Source organism: Rutilus rutilus, assembly GCF_951802725.1.
Source record: "Rutilus rutilus genome assembly, chromosome: 14".
In the NCBI taxonomy this organism is placed as follows: Eukaryota; Metazoa; Chordata; class Actinopteri; order Cypriniformes; family Leuciscidae; genus Rutilus; species Rutilus rutilus.
Window position 1 is genome coordinate 25,802,407 of NC_140219.1, and position 18,218 is coordinate 25,820,624.

Consider the following 18,218-nt stretch of genomic DNA (forward strand, 5'->3'; position numbering starts at 1 on the left):
GCAGCAGAATTTTTTTGTAACATTGGCCAGATCTGTGCCTTGCCACAATTCTGTCTCTGAGCTCTTCAGGCAGTTCCTTTGACCTCATGATTCTCATTTGCTCTGACATGCACTGTGAGCTGTAAGGTCTTACAGTATATAGACAGGTGTGTGGCTTTCCTAATCAAGTCCAATCAGTATAATCAAACACAGCTGGACTCAAATGAAGGTGTAGAACCATCTCAAGGATGATCAGAAGAAATGGACAGCACCTGAGTTAAATATATGAGTGTCACAGCAAAGGGTCTGAATACTTAGGACCATGTGATATTTCAGTTTTTCTTTTTTAATAAATGTGCAAAAATGTCAACAATTCTGTGTTTTTCTGTCAATGTGGGGTGCTGTGTGTGCAGTAATGAGGAAAAAAAATGAACTTAAATGATTTTAGCAAATGGCTGCAATATAACAAAGAGTTAAACATTTAAGGGGGTCTGAATACTTTCCGTACCCACTGTATATGTTCAGAAGGTCTTCCAGGCTTGTGGAATCGCTCACACAGAACAGCCACTGAAAACTGAGACCCACACATATTTACACACATCATTTCACTTTTAACAAGTGTTTTCTCAACATTGCAACACTGCATATCTAATGAGCTCCTGACAAACACATTAATTATTATCTGATTTATCACTCAGTGAGTCTTTTAACCGTCTTTGGAAGGCTTTTGTCTTTCAAACATTTATGTACAAATTCATGCCATGTCACATTTACATGCAATGCAAGGATTCTGCATTTTTTCGTCTTTTTTGTCAGCTGAACCTCTTTGATGTAATATATTTACATAGAATTTATTTCAATTACTAATTCAAAATATTAATAAATAAAGTAGGCTCTCCATGATACTAAAATAATACTGATATGAAACCTTTGAACACTGTTAAAAAGCATCCTACACCTTCCATTTGCGTTATTTCAAAGTTATGGTAAGAAATTCAAATTGGAAAATATTCATACAATGATCAGATGTGTCACAACTCAATAGTAGTGTAATTTGGGTTTGGATAATTATTAGACGATGTGAACACGAAGTTACAATACTGTCTATGTTAGTTTGATCACCTCAAATTGTAATAATGCAAAAATTAATAGAATAATTTGTCCAAATACTCTGACCTTTTATTACATTATTAAATAATAGTTGAATTTAAACTAAATTAGGAATGCATGAATAATGATGAGTCCAGGAGGAAATTACCTTGTGTGGTTGGTCTGTGTTCCTCAGAGAGAGTTTCATGAGGACGTGAGAAGATGAATTTGATGAATTGATGAATGAAGATGAATTCCAGATAACTAACATGCGTCAATTTTGCTCTACTTGAAAGTGTGCGATGACTAGTAACTTCTTGTTTGACCTGTGCGGTAAGAGGTACAGAATCAAAAATGTCTGCTGTTTTGCTAACTTGGCCAATGAATTAGACCATATCTTTTCAACCACACAACCTTCAAAAAGAAATATGAACAAACACAAACATTAGAGCTGCATTAAACTTTACGGTAACACTTACTGTAGGTTGATGGTCTCCTTTAGACATTCTGTTGACTATAAGTGTGGTTGTGTGTAAAGTGTGTTGGAAATCAGGAATGGTGAGAGAACATCGTGCTTGGTACATTTTTGGTCTTCAAACCAAACTTGGGTCTTCAGCTGACAAAGTTTAAATCCCGTCTGGCTAGAGCACTTCCCATAATGTTTAAGCATTAGGTCAGTAGGAGGAGAGCTGACGGTCTTTTGTGGCTGTTTAAACGCATTTGACCACATGAGCGTTTGCACTACGAAAGCAATCCAGTCAAATGCGTCTTCAACTACCTCTGGAAATGGTTGAAAGTGGACAAGCTCAAAAATGTTTTAGACCCTGTTTACACCTGTATTTAGCACCGTCCACTTAATGCGTGACCAAAACGCATCTTAATACCAGGTGTAAACAGGGCCTATTACTCTAATGAGAGTTAGTTGACATGTAGGTGCAACATTACATATAGTCAACAGAATGTCTAAACTAGACCATCAAAATAAAGTAATTGTCATGACAATCAGCTTGTGCTGCATTGTTTCCTGCAATTGCAATGAATTAGAAATGTATATTATGCTTCTGTGACCCATTAAACGTGTGTAAACATTGTTTTATAGTGTATGCCATTTCAGATGCATTTTCAGTGCCACCTTTGCACAGCTTTAGAAAGAAAGATGCGGTTCTCAGATGCGGCTGGAACGCTAGTTAATGTGTCCAAAGCAGCAGCGGGAAGCAGTTCTTCGAAACGCAGCATCCAGCCCGAGGCTTTCCACACTCAACACAGCACCAATGTTTCCTTTCATCCTCACGTCCTCACTTAACACATTCACCCCAGTATCTCAGCTCACCTGATGACTCATTGGTTTCAGAGCCATCGGGCCTTAAGTCATTTATGAAAACAACATCTTCTGTATTTATGGTTGCAAAGGTCTCGTACAGCACTCCAAAATCATCACAAAATCACTTTCAGGCACCGTATCCCTTCTGAGATGGTGACAGCGCAAGTCGATAAACAAACATTTTCCCCTCCAGACCTTTACCTTCATAATCTCATCCATTTACAATGTAATTTACCTCTGAATCTAGTCGGTGAAACAGTAATTGTTTTGTATTGGATTTTAATGAGTGCGAGGTGAACCCAGGCACCTCTGTACGCTGTAACCGTCTCTTATGACAGACGACTAAAAGAGAGAGTTATCAGTGCGCATTTCCATTTCATCGCCGATTCAAAGAGCACTATAAAGGGCACGAGCCGTGGCTGACGATACCAGTGTTCATGTCACTGTGTTATTAACTAGTTATCAAAGGCTTTTGCCTCACCTTTCCCGTGGATCAATGATGGTGCAATTAAAAGGTACTTTCCATGAAGCGATCTTAATTATAAGTGCTGTAGCTGAAGTCATAAACTCGCTCTTTGTAACTTTCCCTCCTGTTCTCCTGTCACTCCAGGGTGAGCTCTCCTCCTTAAATTATTCATGAGTAGTAGCATGTTAGGATTATCCTCGTTAAAAAGTAATGGGGACCGTGATAATAAAAGGTTGTCTTGTATTGTTTTACTAAGTGTCTCTCACCAGCGGAGGTAGTTGCTCGCCTGCGGCTCTTATGAAAGGGATTTTGACTCTTGGCGGGGAAAGAAAGGAAAACCAAAAGAGCGCAGTGAAAACCCAAAACGTGCATCCCAACAGATGCAGAGGCACACAGCTGTTGAAACAGAGAGGCTAAAAGCTGTCTTGAGCCGTTTGCCTCTTTTCCTCTTTGAACTGAGAGATGATCTGAGGGGCTTATGTAAAGGCCTGAGAAAATGATGGAAGCGCAGAACGTCCTTGCTTTCATTATGAAGCGATTTGAGTGCCGATCGCATGTGATGTTGACAGGTTTGCTATCTCTCTGTCTAGCACTGAAAGACCTGTCTTTTAGTGTACTGAGTTACTGTGGTCAACAACAGGAACTTTGAAAGAAAAAACATTTTACCAAAAGGAATTGATGGTGCAAAATGTATTTTTTTTTATATTCCTGTCCATGGCACAGGCTTCCCAACTTCCTTTAATCTATAAGTTTCATATATCACCTTTAGTTGTCACTTTACCGTATATGTTTATTTAACTCAACTTTCCACTGTCAAATATAATGAAGGCAAAAAGCCAATGAGATGCATGTAATTCCAAGCTTCAAAGATTGAAATAGCCTGAAAATCATGCGTTTGAAATTGTCATACATAGACTGTACTGTTATGTGTGCGTTTTCTTGTTTTCTGTGTGCCTTTGTTCCCTATCTTCTCACTTTTCATTTGTCGTCATGGGCTGTGTCCGAAATCGCCTTTTATACCCTTAAATAGGGCACTATTTGAGGGAACAGCCATTTGTAGTGGTGTCCGAAACCATATTGGACGTTATCAAGTGCACTCATTCAATCCCATAATGCACTGCAGTAACGAGTTTACAACTGATATACACTCGATTAAAGCCACTTGAAGGCAAGTGAAGCCTGCTAATGCTGCGGTACGCAGGGAAGGAGACTTTTTTAATGGATGTCAATGGAGGAGAGGCTTCACTACTCTGAATAAACCGCTTTAGTGAGGAAATAGCTTATCATTTAATAAATTGACAGCTCATTGACTAATCTTCAACATTTTGCTCTTAAAGTCCCCCTGCAGTCAATCATTTTATCCCTTAAAACTAATCTTTGATCACCAAAATGACATTGAAATGTTTAAAAAAAATAAAATCTTAATACCTTAAAATAGTTTGAATGTAACTCTACACCCTTGCCTCATTTAGTATAGGTGGTTCTATGAATATGCAAATGAGCCCCACCTCCACTTACTCACACCAGCTCAGAGATCACCTCGTTGATGATCACAGGTTGACCAGATTGGTTACAAGGTGGTTTGTGACGTCTTTGGTTCACTGCAGTTTTATGGAGAACATACTCAGCAATGGTGTTGACTGATGAATTTGCACATGGTTTGTCTTAAAGCATATTAAAAACACCACATAGACATCTAAACAACATTAAAAGCTTGATTTTCACCACAGGGGGACTTTAAACATTCATTTGGATTCTTTTTTAGAGTTTACACACACACACACACACAAAAAGCTGTTTTATAAGAGAAGTCATAGACAATCGCATTCATTTCTATGGTATCCGACTGTCGCACAACTCTGGACGAACGGACCCTCAAGTCTTCTAATAATAAGACCATCTCCTCACTCTAGAAGCTCTATTCTCTAGAAACAGAAATTATGTTATTTCTATCCCATCAAACAAACAAATCTTCACAAATGCATCTTTCCAATTCCCTAACATTTTCCAAATGTGCCGTGACTCATCTGTAATCGCTCTGTCTATTTTGAACGTGTGAACACTTAATTTGACTCATCGGATACTTTGCACATGTACACAGGCAATGAATCTAGAGATGCTTCAGTTACAAAATGCATCAACAGCATTGCTAAAAAGTTTTTGGGATGAAACTGAATCACACCTGAGGTGCTGAAAAATATGATTCAGTTTTCTTGTGGACACTTCACGTGTTTAAATGTCAGCGAGAGGCTCCGAGGCTGTTTGCGCATAGTCGTTTTTGGCAGAACGCGGGATATTTTTAGGAGATTGAAGGTGCTCCCAAATGTCCCCCCTAACGAGTATTCAACACCTCACACACTAATTAAGTATTAATTACTCCCAGATGGTACACTTAACCCCCGCTCCATTTCTGCTTCTCTGCGGATGACTAGGGAATACTGTGACGTAGGGGAATTTTCTCGTAATGCTAACCTCTTGCTGTGAAGGGATAACTATAGCAATCAAAAATAGATCGCTCTATTATCTCGCCTGATTAAATCCTGTGGCTGATTGCAAGTCTCTCCATTGTTGTGATATTATACACATTCTAGTTTATATCAATTTGATTGTATGTGGGCATGATAATAATTTACTGATAATATTACAGCAGTAATATTACTATGATATTATTACTATCCTAATTTGAACTGATTTCATATTCTTATTGCCATTATCATTTTATGAACCTGAAAATTACATTATAATAAATGATTTTACCAGTAGTTTGATTCTTAAAGGAACACTCCACCGTTTTTTTCATATTAAACTATGTTATTTCCTTAACTAAGACGAGTTGATACATACCTCTCGCGTCTCAGTGCGTGCACTCAATCGCTCTGGCGCGCGGCGACACTTTGATAGCACTTAGCTTAGCCCAGTTCATTCATTAGGGACCAAACCATAGACTGTAAAAAATATGGACAAAGCGTCTGTGACGTCACCCATAGACTTCTGAAGAACGGTTTTGAGGCCGTTTATGGGGGGTATGGGCGGCGCCATATTGCTATACAAATGTTCAGAAAGGATAACTTACAGGTATGATGTGTTGTGTCAGATCATGGCCGAGACGTCAAATTTCAGGAATTCCACTCGGCGCAGCCTATGCTCGTTGTCAGCTGTCAATCAAGCTGTGAATCGCGCCCTTATTTGTCATACATTTTATATCTAAATACGATCTAAACTAACGAGTTAGAAAAAAATTAACCCCCCTCACAGTTGTCAGGCACTCGGAACCTATCGAAAAATACAATAAAAGTCCATGGGACCAACCTGTAAAAACATGAATTTATGCTGTGAAAACGGACATTTTAACATGGGGGTGTATGGACATTTGCTCCCTTTTGGGACCTGCCCCTAGCGGATTTTCGATGTATTGCAGTTTTTCGCACTTCCGGGTAGGCTTCATTTTTCAGATTGACCAAACAGAGATGAAGTTAGAAGCGACCAAACACCTCCACGTTTTCCCTGTTTAAATACAGTTACACGAGTAGTTACACGACCAAGTATGGTGACACAAAATAAAACGTGGCGCTTTTCTAAGCGGGTAAAAAGGATAATAACTATAATGTATGGCGGAATAGCACTTGGGAGCACTTCGACTCGGCGCAGTAAAAAGTCACGCCTGAAAAATCCTCTCCCTCTCATTTCTGTCATTAGAACCAACGTGACTTTTTACTGCGCCGAGTCGAAGTGCTCCCGAGTCCCAAGTGCTATTCCGCCATACATTATAGTGTCACCATACTTGGTCGTGTAACTGTATTTAAATAGGGAAACCGTGGAGGTGTTTGGTCGCTTCTAGCTTCATCTCTGTTTGGTCCCTAATGAATGAACTGGGCTAAGCTAAGTGCTATCAAAGTGTCGCCGCGCGCCAGAGCGATTGAGTGCACGCACTGAGACGAGAGAGATATGTATCAACTCGTCTTAGTTAAAGGGATAGTTCACTTTGAAATTAATTTTTGATATGTTTTAGCTTACCTCAAGGGCATCCAAGATGTAGGTGTCTTTGTTTCCGCAGTAGTTTCAATTTTGATATTTTTAGGTCAAACCGTTCTTGTCTGTCAGTCATATAATGCAGGTCTATGGTCACTGGCTCAAAACACAAGCACAGAGTCCAAATTAAAACAATTCCCCATCGTCCAAATTAAACAATTCCCCATCATAAGTACACATTGATGGCCTAAGACACGAAACGAGCGGTTTGTGTGAGAAAACGAACAGTATTTATATCGTTGTTATCTCTTGAAAACAGCACACGTCCAAATGATCTGACGGCGCGGGCGGGTATAGATATATACATAGATATATACATACGAAACCGTAGCCAAGCGACATCTAGTGTATATATCTATACCCGCCCGCTGGCGGGTATAGATGTATACACTAGATGTCGCCTTCGCTACTGCAGTTCATTGGAACGAAACCGTAGCCAAGGCGACATCTATGTATATATCTATACCCGCCAGCGCCGTCAGATCATTTGGACGTGTGCTGTTTTCAAGAGATAACAACGATATAAATACTGTTCGTTTTCTCACACAAACCGCTCGTTTCGTGTCTTAGGCCATCAATGTGTACTTATGATGGGGAATTGTTTCATTTGGACGATGGGGAATTGTTTTAATTTGGACTCTGTGCTTGTGTTTTGAGCCAGTGACCATCGACCTGCATTATATGACTGACAGACAAGAACGGTTTGACCTAAAAATATCAAAATTGAAACTACTGCGGAAACAAAGACACCTACATCTTGGATGCCCTTGAGGTAAGCTAAAACATATCAAAAATTAATTTCAAAGTGAACTATCCCTTTAAGGGAATAACATAGTTTAATATGAAAAAAACGGTGGAGTGTTCCTTTAAAGGTCCCGTTTTTCGTGTGTTTTTGAAGCTTTGATTGTGTTTACAGTGTGCAATATAACGTGTTCATGTTTCGCGTGTAAAAAAACACAGTATTTTTCACACAATTTACTTATCTGTATACCGCTGTTTTCACTGTCCTAAGAACGGGCTGATGACTTCCTTGTTCTATGAAGTCCCTCCTTCAGAAATACGTAACGCGTTCTGATTGTGCCAGCGGTTCCTGTGTTGTGATTCGACAGCAGCTTAGCGCACGTTGCCCTGAAAGGTCACGCCTCTTACCATAACGTCAGAGAATGTAGACGGGCTCTGATAACGTGGAGATGCATGCGCTCAGGGAAGGCCAAACAAAGGTGATTGGACTCCGGGATGAAAATAACAGCGTCTCGACGACATGGCGACAAACACACTCTACAAACGCAACTCTTCCTCTTCTCCGTGGGAGCGCAACAAGACCACGCCCCCTTTTTTTGTGTATTCCTGCGGGCGGAGGTTAGTCAAAAAACTGTTCTAGTGACGTCATTAAAGAAGGAAGTAGAGGGATGTAGTCCAAACGGGCCGTTCGATGTAGGCGACTTCTGTTAAATAAAATATCTCGCTTGGCATTGAACTTTGAGCTTTATAATTTTACAGATATTATTTATACTCTAACAACAACATTACACACTAACTAAAGTTTGAAACATGGGATCACGAAGAACGGGACCTTTAAAGTTCACAATAAATTAATTAATAAATAAAATGGACATCTTGCTGTCTTGTCCATTACAGCCTAAATTACAGATGAATGAATGTAATTTAGAAAACAATTCAGAAGTATCATAAAATCGACATGGAATATAAAAAGTCTGGCTTGAAGCATTTCTATCCATCCATCTATCCATCCATCCACCCATACATACATACGTACGTCCGTCTCTCTTTCTCTCTCTCTCTCTCTCTCTCTCATATATCACACGCGCACATAAAGACTGTAGGATGAGATATGCAATAAAGTTAGAGTTAAGTTCTGCTAAACTTAAATAAATTCCTAAAACAACTAATTTTAAAACCTGCGAAGCATAAATAATGACAGATAATCATCCTTAATGTCTAAACATCATGCTTGTTCTTTGTGTCTGATCAATGCTTTGGCTGGAAATAGATTCATCAAAACCGTCTCTTAATTAAGATCTTACAAGCGATGCTAGTTCTTACTCACTGGCTCTTACTGTTTGTGCTTATTCAAATTTGTAATTAAAATTATATAGTGAGGCTAATTGGCAGGGGATGAATTTATAGACAGTGTGCACATTTAAAGCGCTGATGTACACTCTTTTCAGAGTTGTCTGTTTAACTGCTCTCATTCTTGAAGCTCTGATAGAGGACAAGGCCACATGGAGAATAGTATTGGAATAAAGGTTTAAGGTCAGTGAAGTTGCATTCATATTTCTGGATTCATCAAGCTCCACGAATACAGCTTCCCACTAGGAAATTAAACTGGACATTAAAAAAAAATTATGAACTTATTCATTATCAGCTGTGAATAGAGTCTGTGAATGTAACGGCCTAGCTGTAGGCCACATTCCCCGTCCAAACCCACACATGCAGACAAACACCAACATATATACATGCACATGCACTGCAAACTCCCATGCTTCAGACCTGTCAACAGGGAGGTGAAAACTGTTAGACAAGGTCCAATACAAGAAACAACAGGTTTAGACTGAGAAAGAGCAAGCGGGGTTGGAAAGATCCCATAGCACAGACAGGCTGGACACACAGTAATTGCCTTTGAGTGTCAGTAATGGTGTGGATCAGGTATACTGGCTCAGATTGCAGTGCAGAGAAAATGGTTGGTAAAAATCATATATATGATAGATAGAAGAGGAAGAGCAAGACTAAAATTGTAAACACAAATATTTATTAGAAGTTTATTTTGTTCACTTTTAGGTGCACCAAGCATAACGCCTTCAAAGCTTTAAGACATGAAAGTAAGTAACAAACTTTTACATTTCATGGGGGTTTTGAATTAATCATTAATTCTTATTTTAATTTTGCTTTACAAAAAAAAATTACATTAAGCTTTAAAGCCTGATTTAATTTTAAAATGTGGGCCTTTTGTCATTATTATTTCAGTACATCAGAGAAAGATGAATGAAATGATGCATGTCAAATTTGAACTCACATCATCCAGATGAGCACCACAACTCAATGGTTTAGAACATGTGGACTAAACGCTATAGGCTATGAACTCTCTCAGTGAGGATGATCTTCATCATCATCACCACCACTGTTATCACCAACATCATTACATTGTCACCATTATGATCACCATCACTATAATCACCATAATGAACGTAAAAACACTGGTATCACCACCATCATCACAATTATCATGAGTATAATTGTCATCATAATATTCACTTTTATTACCATCAAAATCACCACCACTGTTTATCATCATCATCATATGATCACCGTCATTCTCACCACTGTCATAAAAGCAGTGGGCTTTGCCACTTTGACCATAATCATCATCATCACTTTATATCAACAACATAATCACCACCACCACTTTTATCATCATATCATCATCAACCAAGAAAGATGAACAAAATCAGAACTGATCTGAACTGAGATCATCCACGAGCATCACGACTCAAGCACGTGGATTAACAACAAGGCATATTTTCCTGTAACTCTGATTTGAAAAGTGAGCTTTTCATTTCTTTTCATTTTTTTTTCATTAACACACTGAAAAACACTGAACTCTGTAGTACCAACGAAGGCTTTCACTCAGTGAAGTGTGGTGATTTTTCTTCTTCTCCTTGGTTTCCCCCCCTCCCCCTCTCCCTCTTCTCACTGCACGAGGAATGAACTCTCTCAGTGAGGAAAAGAAGCAGGTTAAGCTGCAGGCTTGCCTTGGGAAAAGTGAAAGTATCCTCTCTTTGATGTGAGATTCCCATCCAGTTTATCTCTTTCTCTCTTTTTCCCCTGCCTTTTTTTTACTGATTTACTGTAATGTTATTCTTTGCTCACTGAGATTCCTGCTCCAAGATGATTGACGAATATTGTAACACATTTTATAGATAGATGGATAGACACAGACAGACAGACAGACTTCTGATGCCACAAATCGGGATGAAGTTTTATATGAGATGCCTAAAATTGGCTGCTGGAATATTGGCTTCCATTGTTCCAGTGCTGTCTGCTGTCTGTGGCTGTCCACCACTTTCACAGACTGAAGGCAGCAAACTGTCCCCGAGAAAATAGACAGTGTTCAATGTGTCAGTGAGTTTTCGCTGTCTGGTTTTTCAAGGCTTCAGATGATGGGAAATGGATGGGGCTTTTGAAAAGCAGCTTAAAAGTGTTTTGTGTCTGGATGAGCACTAGATAATTATACCATCTCTGTTTTATTAAAGCCTTGTTAAATATCTGGTGTTGTTTGATATGGACAGCTCCGTACGTGTTGTGTGGAATGTATAATACAGCATTGTATTGGATAATGTACTATAGCAGTAGCTGTAGCGACTGATGTGGTAATGTGGGTTTCAGTGGTGTGGAACAGCCTTGGGCCAGCTGTAGTAGGATAGTCCATTCCTACCTTATGGTCAATGAGATCAAGGCTTTATTTGTGGATCTAGATGGAATTTTTCTCAGCTCTCCTCTTCAAAGAGCAGTAAAGCTAATTTATAGTGTGTGTAGTGGTGTAAATTAAAGGAGTGGTTGATTATGAATTCACTTTTTTAACTTTAGTTAGTGTGTAATGTTGCTGTTTGAGCATAAACAACATCTGCAAAGTTACGACGCTCAAAGTTCAAAGCAAAGGGAGATATTTGCTTTTAAAGAAATGGCTTTTTAAGGACTACAACAAACGACTGGTAGGGACTATACGACATTCCTCCCAGGTTAGTGACATCACAAACCATAAAACTTACATAAACCCCGCCCCCGGGAATGTGATTTATAAATTATCATGACAGAATATGCTAATGACTAGAAGATAACTACACATAAGCTACATAAATTCATCAACTAACCATTCAGAAATGTCCTGTTGCATTCTACATGTTGTCACTTCTTCTTGAGTCTCTCCACCATTGTCTGACTCCGGTTTGAACATAAAAGGCTAAAAGTTTTAGAAATTTTCAGTGCATGTCTGTGTGAGATAAAAGGACACAAGCTGTTGAAGCTCCGCCCCCTGTGCAGGAGCAGCAGCTCATTTGCATTTAAAGGAACAGACACAAAAACGGTGCGTTTTTACGCACCCTCAAAAAGTAACAATTTTAACATGCTATATAAAAATATCTGTGGGGTATTTTGAGCTAAAACTTCACCTACACACTCTGGGGACATCAAAGACTTATTTTACATTTTGTGAAAAGGGCATTATACCACCCCTTTAAAGTGTAGACAGTTCATGATAACATATTTTGGAGAAGTGTTGTTCTTTTCATCATTGCTGTCACCATTTCTCTCATCTTTTTCACTACAATCACGATTACTACTGTTATCGCCCTCAACACAATCATTATCACTGACACTGTTATCACTATCATAATGGTTATCACAAACATCATCACATAATCATCAATATAGAATCATCATCATCACCGCTGTTATCACATCAATATCAGTGTTATCATCACCACGGTTTATCATATCAATCAATACCACTGTTATCACAAACATGATCACATTCTCATCAATATAGAATCATTATCATCACCACTGTTGTCATATCAATATCAGTGTTATCATCATAAATGTTATCGTATCAATCAGTACCACTGTTATATTTACATCATCACATTATCATCATCATCATCACAGTCATCATCACTGATGATCACAGACAGCATCACTGTCAAAATCACTGTAGTTATGGCATCATAATCAATACCACTGTCATCACAAGCGTCACCTTGTCACCATCATGCTGTTCATCATGTCTTCGATAGCAGTTATCACCATCATCATCACTTTTATTGCCATCATATTCACCACCACCGTTATCACCTTAATCACTGTCATGTTCAACACTATCATGAAAATCACTGCTTTGACCAGCTTCATCTTCATCATCACCATCATCACCACTTTAAATCCCCACAACTGTTATCAACAGTGTTATTTTCATCACCACCATTGCTATCATAATATCATCATCACTGTTATGCATTAACTATCATAATCATAATCACCACCACTGTTATCACCATCATAATCACCACGACCGATATAACCATCATCACCAGCTTCATTTTTACCATCACCATCTTCATCATGACACACAGTGCAAAAATCACAATTCGTGTAGAAACGTATGAAAAAGAATGGTTCAAATAGCAGAAATACAGAAAACATTTGTCCCAGCAGGCGAAGACAATGCAGTGGCAGAAGAAGGCATCTTGGCCTCAGTATGAGTGCGCTGCCATTCTCTCCACTCTCATTTGGATAAACATCTCCGCAGGGTAGAGGACAGCATCCCCATCCCTCACGCTCCTCCTGCCGCAATCAGGTTACATGAGTATCAAACCCCCCTCAGCTCACAGCCATGTTAATGTAATTCCTTCCACCAATCCTCTCCACGGACAGCTCTGTGTGTTTATCCGTGTGTTTATATGTGTGAGTGATGGGGTGGGGGCAAGACTGTGTGTTTGGTTTTAAGTAATGTGACTTGTGCTATCAGACCCTGCTCTCTCTCGCTTTCTCTCTTTCATATAATTAAATTATGAACCCTGGGGTCTCACCATCTCCCATGACTCCAGTGACTGGAGCCCATGGGACACTGGCAGAGCCATGTCACAGAAAAGTGTATATGTGGAGGGGGGGGGGGGGGGGGGGGGGGCATAAATTTTCGCTCACTTGCCGCCGTGCTGGGCTGTCACCTCAGATCACTCACTGGCATCTCCCGTGAGTCCATGTGCAACCAGCAACCCGACAACAAGCGCAAAATGTGCAGCTCAAGAGGTAAAGCTTGCTGAAACAGAAACAAGGCTGAAGACATTCTGCTGGAGAAGATGAGGGAAATCGGGTAAAAGAGGTGAAACATGGGCTCTGGAAATTGTTCTTTCTTGACATCAGGAATTAAGGGATGGGATACGGATTCAAATCTATAGAATTTAACCTTTTATTTTTACAGCCTGCTCCTGGAAAACCTCCATGGACAACATCCATGGACTAACATGTTTGGCCCATGTCAATCAAAAAAACTATTCAATTTTGAGGCTTCCAGTTAGGACCTAATATTATAGGAAAACATGCTGAAGATCCACAAAGAACACTGGATAGTTATTTAGAAAACCATCTAAATACTGGTACTTTAAACAACCCAGAAAGCAATATGCTGATCTAAAGAACGTATAATGTAAGATCAAGAACTTTTGAAACTCCATAAAACCATACAACGAACTCATATATATATATATATATATATATATATATATATATATATATATATATACACTCACTTAAAGGATTATTAGGAACACCTGTTCAATTTCTCATTAATGCAATTATCTAATCAACCAATCACATGGCAGTTGCTTCAATGCATTTAGGGGTGTGGTCCTGGTCAAGACAATCTCCTGAACTCCAAACTAAATGTCAGAATGGGAAAGAAAGGTGATTTAAGCAATTTTGAGCGTGGCATGGTTGTTGGTGCCAGACGGGCCGGTCTGAGTATTTCACAATCTGCTCAGTTACTGGGATTTTCACGCACAGCCATTTCTTGGGTTTACAAAGAATGGTGTGAAAAGGGAAAAACATCCAGTATGCGGCAGTCCTGTGGGCGAAAATGCCTTGTTGATGCTAGAGGTCAGAGGAGAATGGGCCGACTGATTCAAGCTGATAGAAGAGCAACTTTGACTGAAAGAACCACTCGTTACAACCGAGGTATGCAGCAAAGCATTTGTGAAGCCACAACACGCACAACCTTGAGGCGGCTGGGCTACAACAGCAGAAGACCCCACCGGGTACCACTCATCTCCACTACAAATAGGAAAAAGAGGCTACAATTTGCACGAGCTCACCAAAATTGGACAGTTGAAGACTGGAAAAATGTTGCCTGGTCTGATGAGTCTCGATTTCTGTTGAGACATTCAGATGGTAGAGTCAGAATTTGGCGTAAACAGAATGAGAACATGGATCCATCATGCCTTGTTACCACTGTGCAGGCTGGTGGTGGTGGTGTAATGGTGTGGGGGATGTTTTCTTGGCACACTTTAGGCCCCTTAGTGCCAATTGGGCATCATTTAAATGCCACGGCCTACCTGAGCATTGTTTCTGACCATGTCCATCCCTTTATGACCACCATGTACCCATCCTCTGATGGCTACTTCCAGCAGGATAATGCACCATGTCACAAAGCTCGAATCATTTCAAATTGGTTTCTTGAACATGACAATGAGTTCACTGTACTAAAATGGCCCCCACAGTCACCAGATCCCAACCCAATAGAGCATCTTTGGGATGTGGTGGAACGGGAGCTTCGTGCCCTGGATGTGCATCCCACAAATCTCCATCAACTGCAAGATGCTATCCTATCAATATGGGCCAACATTTCTAAAGAATGCTTTCAGCACCTTGTTGAATCAATGCCACGTAGAATTAAGGCAGTTCTGAAGGCGAAAGGGGGTCAAACACAGTATTAGTATGGTGTTCCTAATAATCCTTTAGGTGAGTGTATATATATATATATATATATATATATATATATATATATATATATATATATATATATATATATATATATTATTATTATTATTATTATTATTATTATTATTATTATTATTTTTGCAGAATCTGGGAATGATGTTCCTGTAGCTCAATCTGTGAGTAGCGCAATGGCAAGTCTTGGGTTTAATTCCCAGGAAATTAATGAACTGTTACAATGTATAATTTGAATGCAACAAAAATTACTTTGGATAATAGATGTACACAAGGGGATTTTCGTGGCGATGCCATAGAAGAACATTTTTTTCCACTATAAAGAACCTTTTATGGAAAGGTTCTAAGGATGTTAAAAGTTCTACATGGAAGATACTGTTATGATTTATAGTTGGGTCTGTTTTGAGTATGTGGGTCACATGACTTCAAGTTTTCTGTGATCATCAAGAGTACTTTTACTAAAAAAAATTCACACACTTTCTGTAAAGCTGCTTTGAAACAATATGTATTGTGAAAAGCGCTATACAAATAAATTTGAATTGAACTGAATTGAAAACGTTTTCACAATGATCTCCAAGCCGCAAAAACGATTAAAAACGCTGTATTATTCCTGCCAGGCCAGTAGGTGGCGATGTCACTTGGTAAAGAAACGCTACCCGCCTATAGATAGAACACATAATACGCATGACATAACTATTTTTTACAAATTTGAGTTTTTGTAGTTTCCACGGAGGCAATGACGGTATCGTTTTCAAAAACTGCACTTTGAAACGTTTTCAAATGTTTGCATTTTCAGGCCCCCCAAAACACTGTTGTCATGTAAACGGCCAAAGCGCATACACATTTTTCAGTTTTTACTTGAAAACAGTGTTGTGTAAACGTCAGTCAGGCTTGACTAAAACCAACACAGCTGCCCATTGTAAAGTGCATTCTGACTTTGTGGGAAAGTAGGTAACACTTTAGTTCAATAGTCCACTTTAGAATTTTTTTTCAATTACATGTAATTACAACTAACTCTCATTAGAGTATTAGTAAACTCTCTACTTAGTATCTGCTAACTCTTTATTTTGATGCTCCCCAACAGACATTCTGCTGACTATAAGTAACTTTGCAAGTGCATGTCAACTAACCCTAACCCTAACAGTCTACTAATACTCTAATGAGAGTATTGACGTATAGTTGCAAATTAAAGAGCATTAGCTGACATGTAGTTGTTACTTATAGTTAGTAGAATGTCTAAAGTGGATTTTAGTGTAACCAGAAGGTGTGTTCGATTAGGGCTGGAGCTAAACTCTGCAGGACAGTAAACCTCAAGCTAGAGTTACTTACCCCTAAGGCTGAAGACGAGCCAGTGTAAAAATACAAGGAATTTAGGTTCCTAATTTTTAGGACACTTTGGGATACGTCACACTTGCAACATATTTTACACAGGAGATGATAAGCAGTATGGAGCATGGATGGATGAGACCAGATAATATAAAAAGTGACATGAAATAATTTTTGCAAATCATTTCCACCCTTGCCTATTTAAGAGTTAAACACACCTCTTTTAGCATTTGATCATCTAGAAAGACGGGGAAAAAATCCTATTACTTTTTCATGGATCGAGTTCAAAGAATACAGACAACATCATATAACTAGAATGCATGATGTAAGATGCCATAATTAATACACGTCAAAGATACATGCATATTTTAAACCTTAAAGCCGGCATCAGCATAATACCCTGCATGACAAATGAGCACATGCAACATAATGAAGCAACATTTAAGACCATAGCGGTCCATATCATTAAGACCCAACAGCTTCTCCAGCAGGTGAAAAGAAAGTATAATTGTGTTCATACAAACTAGACATGAGCAGGAGAACAAAAGTATGGGAAAAAAAAGTAGTGCACTGTGTAATTTCTCCTGACATTGTTCCCTCACAAACATGAATAAGGCAATTGAACTCAAACCTCTAATCTCATACATATTGAGTAACAAGAGCGCAGATGCATGTAATTGATGCAGCGATTACGGTAGTTCAGCTGCCCTCGCCTGCACCGCTGAAGCAGAACCGACAGTAGGCTGGGGGAGAGGCTCTGGACGCTTACTCATAAACACATGTCTTTCTGTGATGGCATGGTAGAGGACAAGTTACAATGAAACTCAAGTATATGTGCCTCTGTGTTAAATCAATAAAACATGTACGTCTTCCCCTCAAGCTCTACAAAATAACTCCTGGAAAGGATGAACGTTTTACGGTTTCCATTTCCTTCAGTCATGTGGTGCCAGAACCCGGAGCTTTTTTACGAGAAAAATACCAGTGGGTGACTTATTTTCAAGCAAGCCGTGTGCTGTGAAGAGCAGAAGAATAATGGAGCCCATTGAGTTTGAGTTTGGAGGAAGGTGATGTGACTGATGATTTTGTGCAGAACATTCCGACGCCAAGTCAATATCCCGCTCCTGTTTCCGAGCCTTGGAGTAGTTACCTCTGGGTTTCCACGGCAACTAAGCGCAAAGGACAGGGAGATGAGATGGACGTTAGTGAGTCGGTCCCTCAGGACAAAAGGTTCACATAAGAAATGTCTTCATTCCACCCTGACTGCTTTCCATTCAGTCAGTCAAGGAATGGGGAGAGCTGAACAGAGTGTACAGAGTGTAATTTCGCCAAATGTAGATCGCTTTCTTGGTCGTCTAACAGAGGTTAAAGTTAGCACTACGCTTTGAAGTCGAATCAAGTCACTAATGATAAAAGGCTCAACGTACTTCCTCTGGCTAGAAAACACAGAGCTGTCAGAGAAGAAAGGCTCGACGGCAACTTTTTAACAAA